Source organism: Drosophila navojoa, chromosome X (assembly GCF_054131105.1).
Source record: "Drosophila navojoa isolate 15081-1374.11 chromosome X, UAZ_NAV_1.0, whole genome shotgun sequence".
Lineage (NCBI taxonomy): Eukaryota > Metazoa > Arthropoda > Insecta > Diptera > Drosophilidae > Drosophila > Drosophila navojoa.
This window is the reverse complement of record NC_142895.1, coordinates 23,237,319-23,251,420: the sequence shown is the minus strand read 5'-3', so window position 1 is coordinate 23,251,420 and position 14,102 is coordinate 23,237,319. Positions and strand designations below refer to the sequence as shown.

General features: G+C 36.7%; 1 protein-coding gene and 1 long non-coding RNA gene across 2 annotated transcripts in view; one reads left to right on the top strand and one right to left on the bottom strand.

Annotated features, from left to right (window-relative positions):
* The first annotated feature begins 489 nt into the window (after positions 1 to 489).
* The window catches only part of LOC108656514 (synaptic vesicle glycoprotein 2C), a 31,065-nt gene continuing 17,452 nt past the window's right edge, over positions 490 to 14,102 (top strand). The window contains exons 1-2 of the mRNA XM_089263096.1: positions 490 to 1,159; positions 8,687 to 8,922. The gene's annotated coding sequence lies outside the window, so the exon portion shown is untranslated. The remainder of the gene's footprint in view (positions 1,160 to 8,686; positions 8,923 to 14,102) is intronic.
* On the bottom strand, positions 10,901 to 13,231 carry LOC149090720 (uncharacterized). Its single transcript, XR_016197510.1, has 3 exons — positions 12,897 to 13,231; positions 11,183 to 12,793; positions 10,901 to 11,129 (listed from the first exon to the last, which is right to left on the bottom strand). It is a non-coding gene; the product is annotated as an uncharacterized LOC149090720 (long non-coding RNA).

Sequence of the window (14,102 nt, the reverse complement as noted above, 5' to 3'; positions counted from 1 at the left end):
CATTGAGCGCTCCAATCTGGCGAATCGGCGGCAGTTCGGAGGCAAACGGAACAGCAGCAGCGCTGCTGCACCTAGCTATACAGCAGCCGCAGCAGCAGCAGGCGTAGCAGCAACAAATTATAATACGAGTAAACATAATACAACAACAACAGCAACAACAACAGCAACAAAAGGCAATCGCAGCGGCTCTCGCACAGCGCACTAAACAATGCGAAATATCTGAATCAGAATATTTTTTTCGTTTTCAATTTTGGTGCCCAGTTTTAAACTTCAAGCCGCGACATTAACACACGAAATCTGCGATTATCCGTGCAAATACACAGATCGAATTGTCATAAATAAATATATATACATACACCTATATACATCTATATATACATACATACATATTTAAATATATGCAATTCAATAAGCTATCACGCGGCCCAGCTCTCGCCCCCTCTCTCTCACACTCGACGCATGGCACACATGTTGCCCTCTCTCTCGCTCGCTCGCTCTCTCTCTCTCCCTCTCTCTGTTTTCGTTAATGTGTTGTAATTGAAGTAATACTTGTTGCTTTTTTTTTTTGTTTTTGTTTATCGGAACTGGCGAAGCGCGTTTTTGGAGCGTGAAAAACAACGCGAAAACAAAAACAAATTCAAATAAAAAAATTTTATAAAAAAAAAATATAAGGAATTTGCCTCAATAATTTCGAGCGCCTCGTAAAAATCCAACCGTAATGAAAATATTTAGCGAACCCGAAATGCAAATAAAGGAAAGTTTTCAGCAAATAAACAAATAATCGACATTCAAAAATAAATCAATCGGAAGCTAATTACATTTATCGATAAGCGGCGAAAAAAAGTGCGCCTTAATTGAGTCGAGGAAACTTTTCAAGTTGTAAATCATCGCAATCAAATAAATATTATTAAACAAAAGGAGAAGAAGAAGAAGAAGCTGAACCCGAAAAAGTAAATAAAGCACATAAAATCAACGTATTCCGATGTGAGCAAATTATGAAAACGAAATAAACAAACAAAAAACAGAACAAAATTTGAAAGATATTTATGAAATATTTGAATACAAGCAAAGCACAGCCAAAGCGCCATCAAATTATATTTATAAAGCAACGAATTATAAACAAACAAAGCGAACAACTAAAGCGAATACACTTTTATAGGTATTGTAAACACTTACATAAATACACGTACATATATAAATATATAGCTATACCTAGGCAGGTAGTATTTAAGATATTACCAAATCTCATCTGCGAAAAGTCCTTGAGTAAATGTTTTTTTACACTGCACTTATTGAAAGTAGAGAGAAGTATAGAGCTTGAACTTTACTAATAGATAAATTAGAAGTAAGACAAATCTAGTAGAGATGGAACCAGGAACTTCGTTCGATCTACTTTTGAAAATCTACTAATACTAGAGAATTAATCGACTCAGCTCGCCGTCCTAATCAAGATTATATATCATTTATGGAGTCTGCCACGCATACATACACACATTTTAAAAAGCCCAATTTGTCGACATTTGCCATTTCCCATGGGCTCGGAGTATATATGGCATACTGAAAATTTGCTTAAGAAAACCGTAGCCAATATATTTTCCTATGTATAATAATACTATATAGAATGAATACATATGTATATATTGTTGTATAATATACTATATGAATGTATGCTTGTGTATGCTATTGTAGAAGTAGATTGATTATATTCTTGTCAAGCATTCCCGACTAGAGCACTCTTCTTAGCTTTCTTCTAAATGTAAAAAGAAATTAACTCACACGCATTATTAAAGAAGACTTGTTAAGAATACTGAAATTCTAGCGTGCTTTCTTACAAAATTATTTATTTATCTTTTGTAGTTATACGATCTAGTTTGTTTCGATTCATCCTGATTTGAGATCAGTGTACATATATTATACATAGAAAATTTCAGCTCTTTTATGTAAGCCAATCTCGAGTTCAGATAGACTATTTAGAGGGATCTTACATTATTATTGACTAAACAAACTATAGAATAATAAATTCAAAAAGACTTCAATAAGACCTTTAAAGTTGAACCAGTATAACGTCATTGTGGAAAGCAGTTATGGCAGGAGGCAGGAGGAGGAGGTCCCATAGACCTAGAAAGCCTAGAAAGTCTATAACTTGAACTAGTATCTCAAATGTATAAAGGTTCTCATTCAATTTCTCTCCAATCAATAGTTTAATTTCCATCAATTTTTTTTTTATGTAACGGCATATCTCCAATGCTTGAGCTAACTGCTATGTATACAAAGATTGTAAACATTTCGAATGTTCTTCCCCCTAAAAAATATTATAATTTATATTTAAAATAGTAAAGATTTGTGCTAGAACAAAAGTAATTCAAAAATGAATTTCCCATGATAAAATCCACAGTCAAACCTGTGGCTAACCGCAGACGCTTGCCGTGTGCTTCCGTGTACTAGGATAAATCCAAGAAAAGATCTGCTAGTGCAGTACTCCCGGCCGATCAAAATACTTACTTTATTGTATTTGGAATTTTTTGAGGGCGGTCAATGGCCTTAGGCCTTAGCGACAAACTTAAACCGGCCTCGATTCAGGGCGAACAACTAGAGAAAACACGTCTGATGGAATACGATTACATGAATGCGTACTACATAGACTATATCCATTTGAGTTATCTGCTCGATCTGTGCGAATCTGGTTTCTCTGTTCTATTCCATATTCAAATTGATTGGTTTATATTGTAATTTGCATTCAAATGTTGGGAAAGTTTCGTTCAATTGTTGTGGATTGTAAATTGTAACGAGCTATATGTGGTATGGGAAGTCTCGTGGCATATAATACTTATGCATGTATATAAATATCAAGTATGTATAATAATCAGGCCCGATTCCAGGTACTGCCAGCGCGACGTCAACTGGTAAACAACAACAATATGACGCATCGGTTGCTTCTCCACAGATATCGTCCCAGCCTCGTTAGACGTCAGATAGATGCATTAGACGATTTGATTAGTCATGTCAGTGTACCAAGATGCGACGGCGTCATCATTGTTAACATTGAATGATCCAAAAATATTGACAGCTTTACCAGTTTCTGGTCCATTCCGCCCATTTCCAGCTCGCAACATCTGCACGAGCTCAACAAGTGCAGATATTACGTATGTACATATGTACATATGTGGATGTTCACATATATATATATATATGTATGTCTCTCTGGCTACTCACTCACTCATATCATCCGCTCTCTCGCTCTCTCTCTGTCTCTCGATCTCATACTCTCTCCATCTGTCGTAGTGCTCAATTGGCCCTGAGCTTACGCATCGACCCTCAGCCACAGACAGCATCGGCTGACCTCCACCTGAGGCATAAATCTCTCTCTTTGCAGACAGACAGACAGGCGTTCCGTGTGTGGGATAGAGGGAAAAGAACACGCAGGGGGAGAACAAGTGAGAGAGACAGAGAGAGAGAGAAAGAAAGAAAGGGAGTGTGAAAGAGAGAGTGCTAGAGAGAGAGAGAGAGAGAGAGGAATACTTGATAATCAGGCGTCGATTTCCGCGAAACATGAAAACGTGAAAGTCAAAAAACAACAAGAAAAAAAAGAAACAAAAAATAATTTGCATCACGTCAAATTTTCAATTTTTCGCACAATTTTCAACAGTCTGTGAAATGCGAACAAATTTTTTATTTATTCATTTACTTCTAAAGCAGACGCACGAGTGCACGATTAATCTTTAGATAATGCGAATCGAGAATACCCTGTAAATAGATACCTATGTATATCTCTAGTTGATATGATGCCTAGTTTCCTTTCAACTTTAATTATTATTAATTAATTAATAACAATCATAGACTCTGCTGTAAAAGTTTCTACTTCGATTCCATTGTACTATATTTTTTTACTCAAGTGTTACTAGAGAAAAGATAAACAATTTAATTTAAAATAGATAGTAAACCTAATTGAAAGATTTATGAGATTTCAAGAGAAAAAAGCTCTGCCCTCTTGTTGTATATACAGACTAGAAAAATAGATATGTGCCTATTGATAAAAATGTATGAATTATGATTGAAACTGTCAGCTATGAAAACTTTCTATGGGTATTGCATTGTGCTTCAATTCCAGCATTCCCTTTGCAAGGATTTTTAAAATTATATGAGCGCTCCATCATGTTTGGTATATTGTGTATGAGCTCTCTATCATGTAAAACCTAATCTCCAGTGAACTATATTGTGCTCCACTTCCATCGTTCCATTTTGAAAGTTGAGCACATTTATACTATTTTGTAGGCTGAAATCTGATATTTTATATAATGTTTCGATTCCATTCAGCTAAAAATTGCGTTTCACTTCCATCGTTCCAATTTGAAAGATGTTTGTAAAATTATATTGCTTGTTCATTTTCCATAGTTCCTTTAGCAGGTCCAATTCATCTGATTTTTATGGTGTTTCAGTTCCAATTTTCCCTTGTGGAGCTGGGCTCTGCTCTAGTATATTTGATTACAATTCAATAAATGATTACGTTCCATTTCCACCGTACCCAGTTCTAATATCCATGTCTTATGTCAATTAAAGTGAAGATATTTAACACCCCATAGATCTATCCTCGCAAACATACAAATTCAACATACCCCTTCCTATTAGTTGTAGGGTATCACGAGCATATCGTAAACGTTGACACTGCGTCTGGGGACTGGCCCATTCGGCGTCTTCGCCGATTGTCCGTTGTCCAATGTCCGAAATGTTTTCTCTGGACAACCTTTGGGTATATTTATAAGTATATACACACACATATATGTGCACACATATGATATGTATGAAGAATGCGTTGGCTGTGACTGTTTGTTTCGTTTTTAATAGAATTAATGGTTCGATATGTGATCTATTTTTGGACGACACCACCGTTGCCGCTCTCTGACGCAGTTAGACTAGTCCTCATCCTGCGAGAAGCGGGCTGAACTGACTCAAACTGGATACGTCTTGAGACCCGGCGACTAGGTAGATATGAGTGTATATAGTAAATATTGGCCATGCGTTCGATTTGTGGCCTAGAAACGCGCACCTGAGATAAGCTTGAATTAAATTTAGATGAGTAAACAACAGATTGCAACTAAATTGCAAGTGCTCTAATGCACTATATACACATATGTGTGTGTGAAAAGAGCGAGAGAGAGAGAGCAGCAGAGAGAGGAAGAGAGGAAAAGAGAGCGATTAAGAGAGCGATGTGTGCTGATAGATTGAAAGGCATCAAAGCAAAGCATCATTTTCGTGTAGGTCATGCGAAAGTGTTCAAAGTTAAGAGCCCAATAAAAGTCAACAACAACAAATAAATAAAAATTGAGATACTATGCCGTACTCTATACGTGTATATATGTACAAGCATATATTCATATATGTGTGCTTGCAGCACATGTATCAAAATCAACAAATTCGTTTAAATTGAAAGAATTTTAACAAAAGTTCTTGCTACGCACACACCCTCAATTCCTCTCCCTCTCTCTCTCTCTCTCTCTCTCTCTCTCTCTCACTCACTGTCTCGCTTTCTCTGTCACTCTTTCTCTTTAGCACTTTTATTTTGCTGTATTGCGTATGGAAAAATCCTAAGTGACAATACCCTCTCAGCTCCCCAGTTTGCTCCACATTCGATAAGGAAATTCGGCATCTCTCGTGCTTGTGCTCGTGATCATGTCTCGCGCGTTCTTATTTCCATTCGTTCCGTTGGCCACCGATCCATCAAATTGCAAGTTTCGTGGCATCGCACAGCACGGCCAAAAAAGAAAAAAATCCTCACGTGCTGCCGTTGTGTTTATATTCGCTCTACATACATAAGAAGAGTACACATCTATTCACTAGACATGTCGATCGATATGTCTGTATGTATGTGTATGTTTGTATATACTCTTATACTCAACTATATTCGCATTCCCATTCAATGATCAGTGGGCAAGTAGAGCGTAGAGCACACACATCACGAGCGTCTAAAAGCGTGCGAAAAAAAATGTTTACTTGATTTTCAGCAAATTTTTAATGTTTTTATAAGACTAGAAGACTGTATATAAGTCTATGTTGCATTGCCGAGCATTCTATTTCAGTCACGCAATTAGGCGAGGTCTCTAAGATGTCAGCTAAGATGCTTCTTTTCAGCCTACACAAGAAGCAATACACACACACACATGCGGATAAGCATGCGCATGACGGCGCAGTTGACGCTGCGACTGCGCTTGGGCCGCAAATTGGGCTGTGTTATCGAAAGTTATTTATGTGTTGAATAAGTTGTCTGTAGATGGATTAAACTTGGAGAACTGGATAATAACATATGTGAGCAGGCACAAAACTCTAGAATTTGAAATTCGTTCAGGGGGAATTTGGAGGCAGAGTATAAATTTGACGGCAATATCTAAAATAGTATTAAAACTAAAATTCGAAATTATTCTAAATTCACATGAATTTATTTGCAATGAAGATCCTAACTCTAAAGGCTTTGGAGATAAAATTTCAAGCTGATTTTTGCTTAGGTTAATATGTCCGTCCTACAATGAAACCTTCAACTCTATCGAGCTCTGGAAGATCGGGCTTGAGTTAAAGGTTCTGAGTTCGACGCGTTCACACATACGAACGGACGGACCACATATGTATATACTCGTGGTATATATATATATATATATATATATATATATATATATATATATATATATATATATATATATATATATATATATATATATATATATATGTGCTTTATGGGATCTGGACACCTCCTTCTGCCCATTGGTTTATGTTGCATGGCTGCCTCAATAATCGATGCGGTGAGCTACAGTCTGTAATGTATAATTCCTTGCACCTTCGGTAGTTCCCAGTAAAGATTAATCAACTCGATTCTCCAAGTGCACTCATCGCAGCTAAAGTCAGAGTAAATCGAAAAGGCGGAGATTAAAATACTGTTTAATGGAAACTTTTTTAATGGAAACTTAATCTAATTAATATTTATTAATTGATTTATTTATATGCAAATAGATAAATACACTGGAATTGTGATAGTTTATCCCCCAGAAAACAGTTAATGAATTCGTAAAAATTCAATTTTGATCCCGTCATTAATTTACTGTAATTTTTCCAGGCAAATATTGATTTATCTCTTGGAAAATGTAATTTTGCATCGTTAGGCCTTGTACACAAATATGACGCCTTACTGTATCTAGACTTAATGAATTTTGTGATAATTTGCATTGTTTCCATTAAGTCTAATGATCGTTTTCCAAGTGCTAGGGCGATCTATAAGAATGTCGAAAAAACATACGCATAGCACCTTCTTAACAATCACACTAAAATAGTGGATAGCTACAAACATTGATAAGGAGAGAAAGTGCTTGAGGAGACAATCTAATTTTCAATACGTAGTGGTGGAACCATGGTGAAAAATGACGTGTTGTCTAGGTCACTAAAACTTCAGAAACAAGGTAAAGACCCCAATCTGAAAACATATAGAAGCCCTTTAAATGCGCATTTAGTTTTTTTTTAGAGCCCCGTTGAATCTTTATATTCTGGCTGTATCCTTCATCTGTGTCTGTATCTATATCTTTTACTTGTCGCTGTATATTTTAGCAGTATTTCTTATGTGGATCTACATCCTGTAAGATAGAATTACAGTTAGAAAATACAGATATAACTTAAAGTTACAGATACAACTCAAAGATACAGTTAAAAGATATAGATACACCTAAAAGATAGGTGTATGCACACATAAGATATAAGTAAAAAGATGTAGATACAAGCGAAAGATACATGTAAAAGATACAGAAACAGATACAAGTATACCTAAAAGATAAAGATACAACGTAAGGATACAGATAAGCTTTATCTTTTAGTATTTCCCCATATTCAAGTTGTAACTGAGCCTTTATCTTTTGGCTGTATCTTTACGCTGTAGCAGTATCTTTTTGGAGTATCTGTATGTTTTAACTCTATCTTCTAGGAGTATCTATATCTCATAGTGGTATCTTTCAACTCTATCTGTATCTTTTAGTAGTACCGGTACTCTTTAATTGTATCTTTCAGTTGTTAACCCTTAAACTGCCTGTTTTGTGTATCTATATCTTTTAGCTGTATCTTTGAACCGTATATGTAAAATATATGTGAAGGATATTTGTATTCCTTGAAGGTTCAAAGAGACAGATACACCTAAAAGATACAAATACAGGTACGACTAAAATATATAGATACATATTATCTTTTAGCTGTGTCTCCATCTATTGATAGTATCTCTAGCTGTATCTCTCTGCTGTATCTTTTAGCTATGTCTATCTATATCTTTTATGGGTTTATCTATATAGTTCAAAGATACAGATACACCTAAAAGATACAGATACAATTGAAGGATACGGCCAAATACACCTAATCGATACAGTGCAATGATACAGATAGAGATAAAAGACAGAGATACAGCCAAAAGATACAGCTAAAAGATACTGATATTTTTAAAAGGATCCTTGTATATTTAAAAGGTACAGTTACAGATAAAAGATACAGATTTAAATGCATCTGTATCTTTTAGTTGTATCTTTTTGTTCTATCTGTATCTTTCAGCCGTCTCTATATCTTTTAGTTGTATCTTTAAACTGTATCTTCATGAATTAACTGTATCTTGTAGGCATATCTATTAAGAACTATATAACTTCACCCACTTAATACCGACCCCATTTACTAGGAGTACGTGCCAATCAGAGCGGAACTGAAGACGTTAAAAGTCAAGCCAGATTTAGCAAAGAATTCATCGCATTACCAAAAATCTTTGCACAACATTTGAATGGAAGCAACATTGAGACACATTTCCAATAGCAAAAGAGCTGAGCAACGCGAAGGCTGCCATAGAAGCAATACGAGCAATAACAAAGATAGAAAGCAGCTAACGCGACATTGGCCGTGCCAAAAGAAATTCTGCAGGTGAGTTGCGAATCTTAAGAATTCGGTTCCATTCTGGTTTTCATATTTTAATGGCTCATTAGTCAGAACAATTATCGATTTACGCTTAAATCGTATTTTCAGAGCACGGATCGTTGGCATTTCATCTAACTACGCCAATCAATCAATCATATTATAATCATTTCCGCAAATAACGTAATTTTATCTACTTAAAGTACTTTTTATTATGTATTGTGTGCTTCTCAAGATTCTAGAAATATGGCACGTGTCTTGGGCAGGGAATAACCCCCTTATTAACAGGGTTATTAAGTAAGATTGTGTTTTTAGTGAATACCCTGTAAGTGATGCAAAGGGTATCTTAGCGATAAGACTGCGAACTGAAGCACTCGGAAGTGAAAGCGGGATAGACTTATGATAAACTTACAAGGAAAATACATCTTTGCCTCGAGAACTCTTCGAAACCTAATTACCTATGATAATTATTGAATACTCTTAGGAGAGAATTATATGTATATTCTGTGCTCTCTCTCGCTCTCTTGCCTGAGTATCTTACCGCTGGTGGGGGACACTCAGAGCGGTTTCAAGGATCATACGAACCAGCTACATCTAGGCGGAGCTGCGACGCATGAGCTTCCGCGCTTTTTGCTGAACTGATTGACACTCTGAAAAGCAATGCCTTTTATATCAAATTCTTATCTTCTTAGAAGAATATTCTTACATTAAATATTTTGTTTCTTAGAAATAACTTATCTCTATTGTCGTGAGCAAAGATCACAGCCTCGTGTGTTCCTCAACTCGATTGTATTGACATTGGAGATGTTGCGCAAAAGCCATTTAAAAATATTTTACTTTTTGAGCATTTTTAGTATTCTAGTCTATCCTCAGGAATATTGGAATATTGTTTAATACCAGTCCAGTAGATGTGAAGTCATTCAATACAAGCAAATCATCAAAGCTTTCATTTTAATATATGTAGATAAGAAATAGAAATAAGTAGTATCCATATTCAATCTATCTATTTACAAAGGCTTACTCACTTACAGGGTATGCTGTAGTCGCATTGCCAACTCTCCAATCGGATGATGCATCGCATCGAATAATATGCGAAGTAATTTGCGAGCTTGAGCGAGTTGCTTTACATAAAAATGCATAAATAAAATAATGCCATAGCTACAGCCACGCCCCTTGGCCCACCAGCTCCGCCTCGCATGCAATTAAATCGGTTTAGTGCGCATTTGAAAACGATAAATTAATTGTTCTATAAATTCACTTATTTCGTTTCAAAATATTTGCTTACAACGGGCGTGGGAGCGGGACGCTAGTTGGCGCTAGAAGGGGCGCAGGGCGTGGCCATTGCATTTGATGGAGAGCAGCATTCATTATTGGCGCCAGCGCTATTGTGCAATTGAAATGTCCTCCACATGACAGCGGCAACGGTATTTGTATTTCCCCCACTTTATTTTTGTTCTTTTCGCATTTCTCAATATGCAAAAATTCCGCTTGCTCGAATTCTGTCAAGTTCAATGCTGTTTGTCACTTTCCTTGTTTATTTATGCTTTTCGCTTGGCCAAACGTTTCGCCCAGTATGAAATGTGGGCGCTCTCTCTCTCTCTCTCCCTGTCTCTCTCTGTCTCTCTCTCGATCTTGACCATCTATGCTAGCTAGCAGCCTGTTGCGTTTGTTGGCAACGCGTATACGCACCGTTGTCGTCATACTTATTTTATATTCACTCATTCCATTGCGCTGCGAACCGCTTCGCTTTGGTTCGCACTGGCTCAGTCATACGGAACCAAAAGCGAAATCTCGCTCGCCTGACTAGAAGATACCCCCAGTTGAGACATTCAATAAGTATTTTCGGGTAACTGAAGCAGAAAACTAATCTTTGACATTTTAGATTGAAAATTCATATATCGATTCTTATCGATATCTTCTCGATTCTTATCGATTTAATGTAAATTGAAAGTACTTATCTATGCTAAGCATATTAAACGACGCCTTCTTAGACGCATAGACCACAGAATCTTCAAGCGAACGTACAGACGAATGGACGCACGGAAAGACAAACGAACGCAGCGCTAAATCGACTTGTCTGCTGCAGACAGGGCTAGATCGAATCGTTTGCAATAGCAGGTGAACACACAAAAACAGTCCGAATGACAGGGCCAAAACGAATGGGCTTCTAGGACAGAGTTGCTGACAGTTTCTGGCTGTTGATGCTGAGCTGAAAACTAGTAAAATATGTAAATCAAAATTTGAATTCTTCATGTGTTCTATTATTTACATACATGTTACATAAATGAGCATAGATCGGAGCATTATAGCCGCCTTATTTAGCTTCGTCCAATGGGCACAATTGACACTCAATTTGTGCGCCATGTAAGAGGGACCCTGGAATGACCTACGGCCATGACAATGCGCACAGTTGGGGCGGCGTCCCGCCTCTGCCATGCTGTGTTAATTGTGCAATTAACTGCATAATTACAGAGACCAGAGATCCAGAGCGATTCGAATCGACTCTGGTTCAGCCCCCATGTTATGTTGTTATTCTCTTGGCACATCATCAAAATGCGCTGCGGCCCAACGGCGAATTTGTTTATGTTTATGAATATGGCCAGCAGCTAGCCCGACGGCTTGATGAGCACTTAATGCCCCATTGATGAAGTGGATACACAAATATCTACAATATATATTCAGATTTGAATTTGTTGTGATAGACGAGCATTGGATCTGATGTCCTCATCCTGAAATTGTTTATGAAATCAGTTGCGCATAGTTAATATAGGGCATAGGGCACTCAATGAGCGAGCCAATAATGCATATAATAAACAATATACGGTCAATGTTAATTTACTGTTATGACAGCAATAAAATACACATGCAGAACAAAGAGCAATTCGGCGATGCCAACGAGCAAACCAAATAAAGCTATTAATAGACCTCATTGCACATAGGCTCAGTTTGAGATATTTACTTATTATTTCACTGCACGTAATGCCAAGCAAATATACTGGCCGAAGCAGCAGACATTACGTTGTGTTTGCATAGCGGTTAACAGAAATGTAACCCTGTGCTGTTACGACTCTGAGCCATAATATTTGCACTGCTTATCCTTGATCTCAAGTGACTGTAATAACACGAGGCTGTTAAGATTTAACAGAAGTCGTTTGCATTCACTTAGAATTTCGCTGTAATCCTCACTGTTGTGGGTCCACCCCAGATTCAACTGTTCATCGTTTTGAATGAAAAGCATAATAACATTGAGGCTGCATAGAAAATTTGTGTCGAGGTGCAGTTTTATAACTGCTTGTAATTGCTTCCAACTGGTATAGAGACGTGTTGCTTCCTGAATTAATTGCCAATACAATCAAATGTATATATTTTATAAAAGGCTGCACGTTTTTCTATAAATATGCAACGCAAGCATTCATGATTAACATGAAGTTGCTTGGATCTAACTGAGCTTGAGTGCTGAACTCTTTGATTCCACAATGTGACAAGTTCTTCAGCTGCTTTTTATTGCACTCAATTGGAATTCATAATATATAAAGCATATTATTATTCAACAGTTGTATTAGCATAGCATCATTGCATCCAATTGGATACCTGTTATTATTTTAGTCAACTTTTGGAGCACTGCTTCTGCAATTGCCATAGAAGAGCGAATTAAAGTGAACTGCTTACAGCTGAATTGGAATTGGTATCCTGAACTGCTTGCCGCTGCAGTGCCTTAGGGCTTAGCAACTCCAGCCCACACTGCTTGACAGCTTTCCAATTGGAATCGGCGACATGTCTCTGTTAAATTGGACAGTGAGCAAATCCTGGTCCAATTGGCTGTGGCGTCTGCACTTTGTATCCATTTGCAACTGTGCCAGCCGAGTAAACGTTGTAAAAACTTTTTTAATGCAAAACGAAAAAAAAAACAAGTAAAATAAAATTAAATACACTGGGAAATAAAGTAAATAATAGCAGCACACGCGTATTACACTTGCAATTACATTTACAATCTCTCGTCTGCATACTTGTCAAGTGCAGTGGCGACGTTCAAGGTTCGCTTTATCGCAGGCACTGTAATATTTTTAGTATGGATCTTTATGGGCCCTGCAGCGCAGTACGTCGACAGACTCGTGTCTGTTTAACCAGTAGCCGACTGTATTGTGCTTACACAGTGAACTGCGTGCCCGCTGCACAATTTGTATCAGATGGAAGATATAGATACCGAATTTAGATACGGAATTAGTTGAGCCCTCCAGATAAACAAAACGAGCCGTAAACATTTTAAATCAAATCTCTAAGCTCAACTAGCGCACGATGCGCGAATGCGAGAGCAACAAAAAAATAATACTAATAATAATAAATATGCTAAGTCCTATTTGCATAATGCGAAAACAAAGCAAATTACTCACATATACAAATAAATATATATATATATATATATATATGTATATTTGTATACAGTTATACAGATATAGACACACAAACAGACTTGTACAAAAACGAAAAAAATAATGAGGAAAAAACAAGCTCCAGCGCATGTGACAATTGTGATTATTTTATTGTTGTTGCTGTTGGAATTTGTTTATAGTCAAGTTATACTGCGGCATACAATTTGATTTGGAGTATATTGAACGTGAACTGGTTCCAAATGAACATGCACGCCTGCCAGCGATTGATGGCAAAGGGTTTGAACATTCCCAAAGTTTGAACATTCTCAATTGAATATGATAAAAATTTTCTTTGAGCATTATATTGAAAGCTAACTGTACTCTGAGAAGTTTTCCAAGTTACTTGAAAGCTTCTCATTGAAATGCTATTTTTCCTCTGTATAATATATATGAAATTATTTGTTTATATGAAAAACTATATATTTCAGCTCTAGCTCACTTGCCAGCGATCTTTATCCTGATGTCAGTTTCGATATTATGTAGTTCATATTCGATTATTTAATATATTTGAAGTTCAAAGACACTTTATTCGGTTGCAAAAATACTGAATTTATTCATTGGCTAGCTTGAAATCGATCTGAGGTTGTTATACATAGGTCAACAAAGGGTAGCAGTTGATCTTTGAGTGAAGTTTGAGACTCTTTGTGGAGTATCATTGCAGGAAATCTGTGCTCCTGTTGAAATGTCATGATTTTATCCCTAATTAGCTATAATAATACATAATGTGATTAAGCATTAAGTGTTTTATGTAATTCAAAC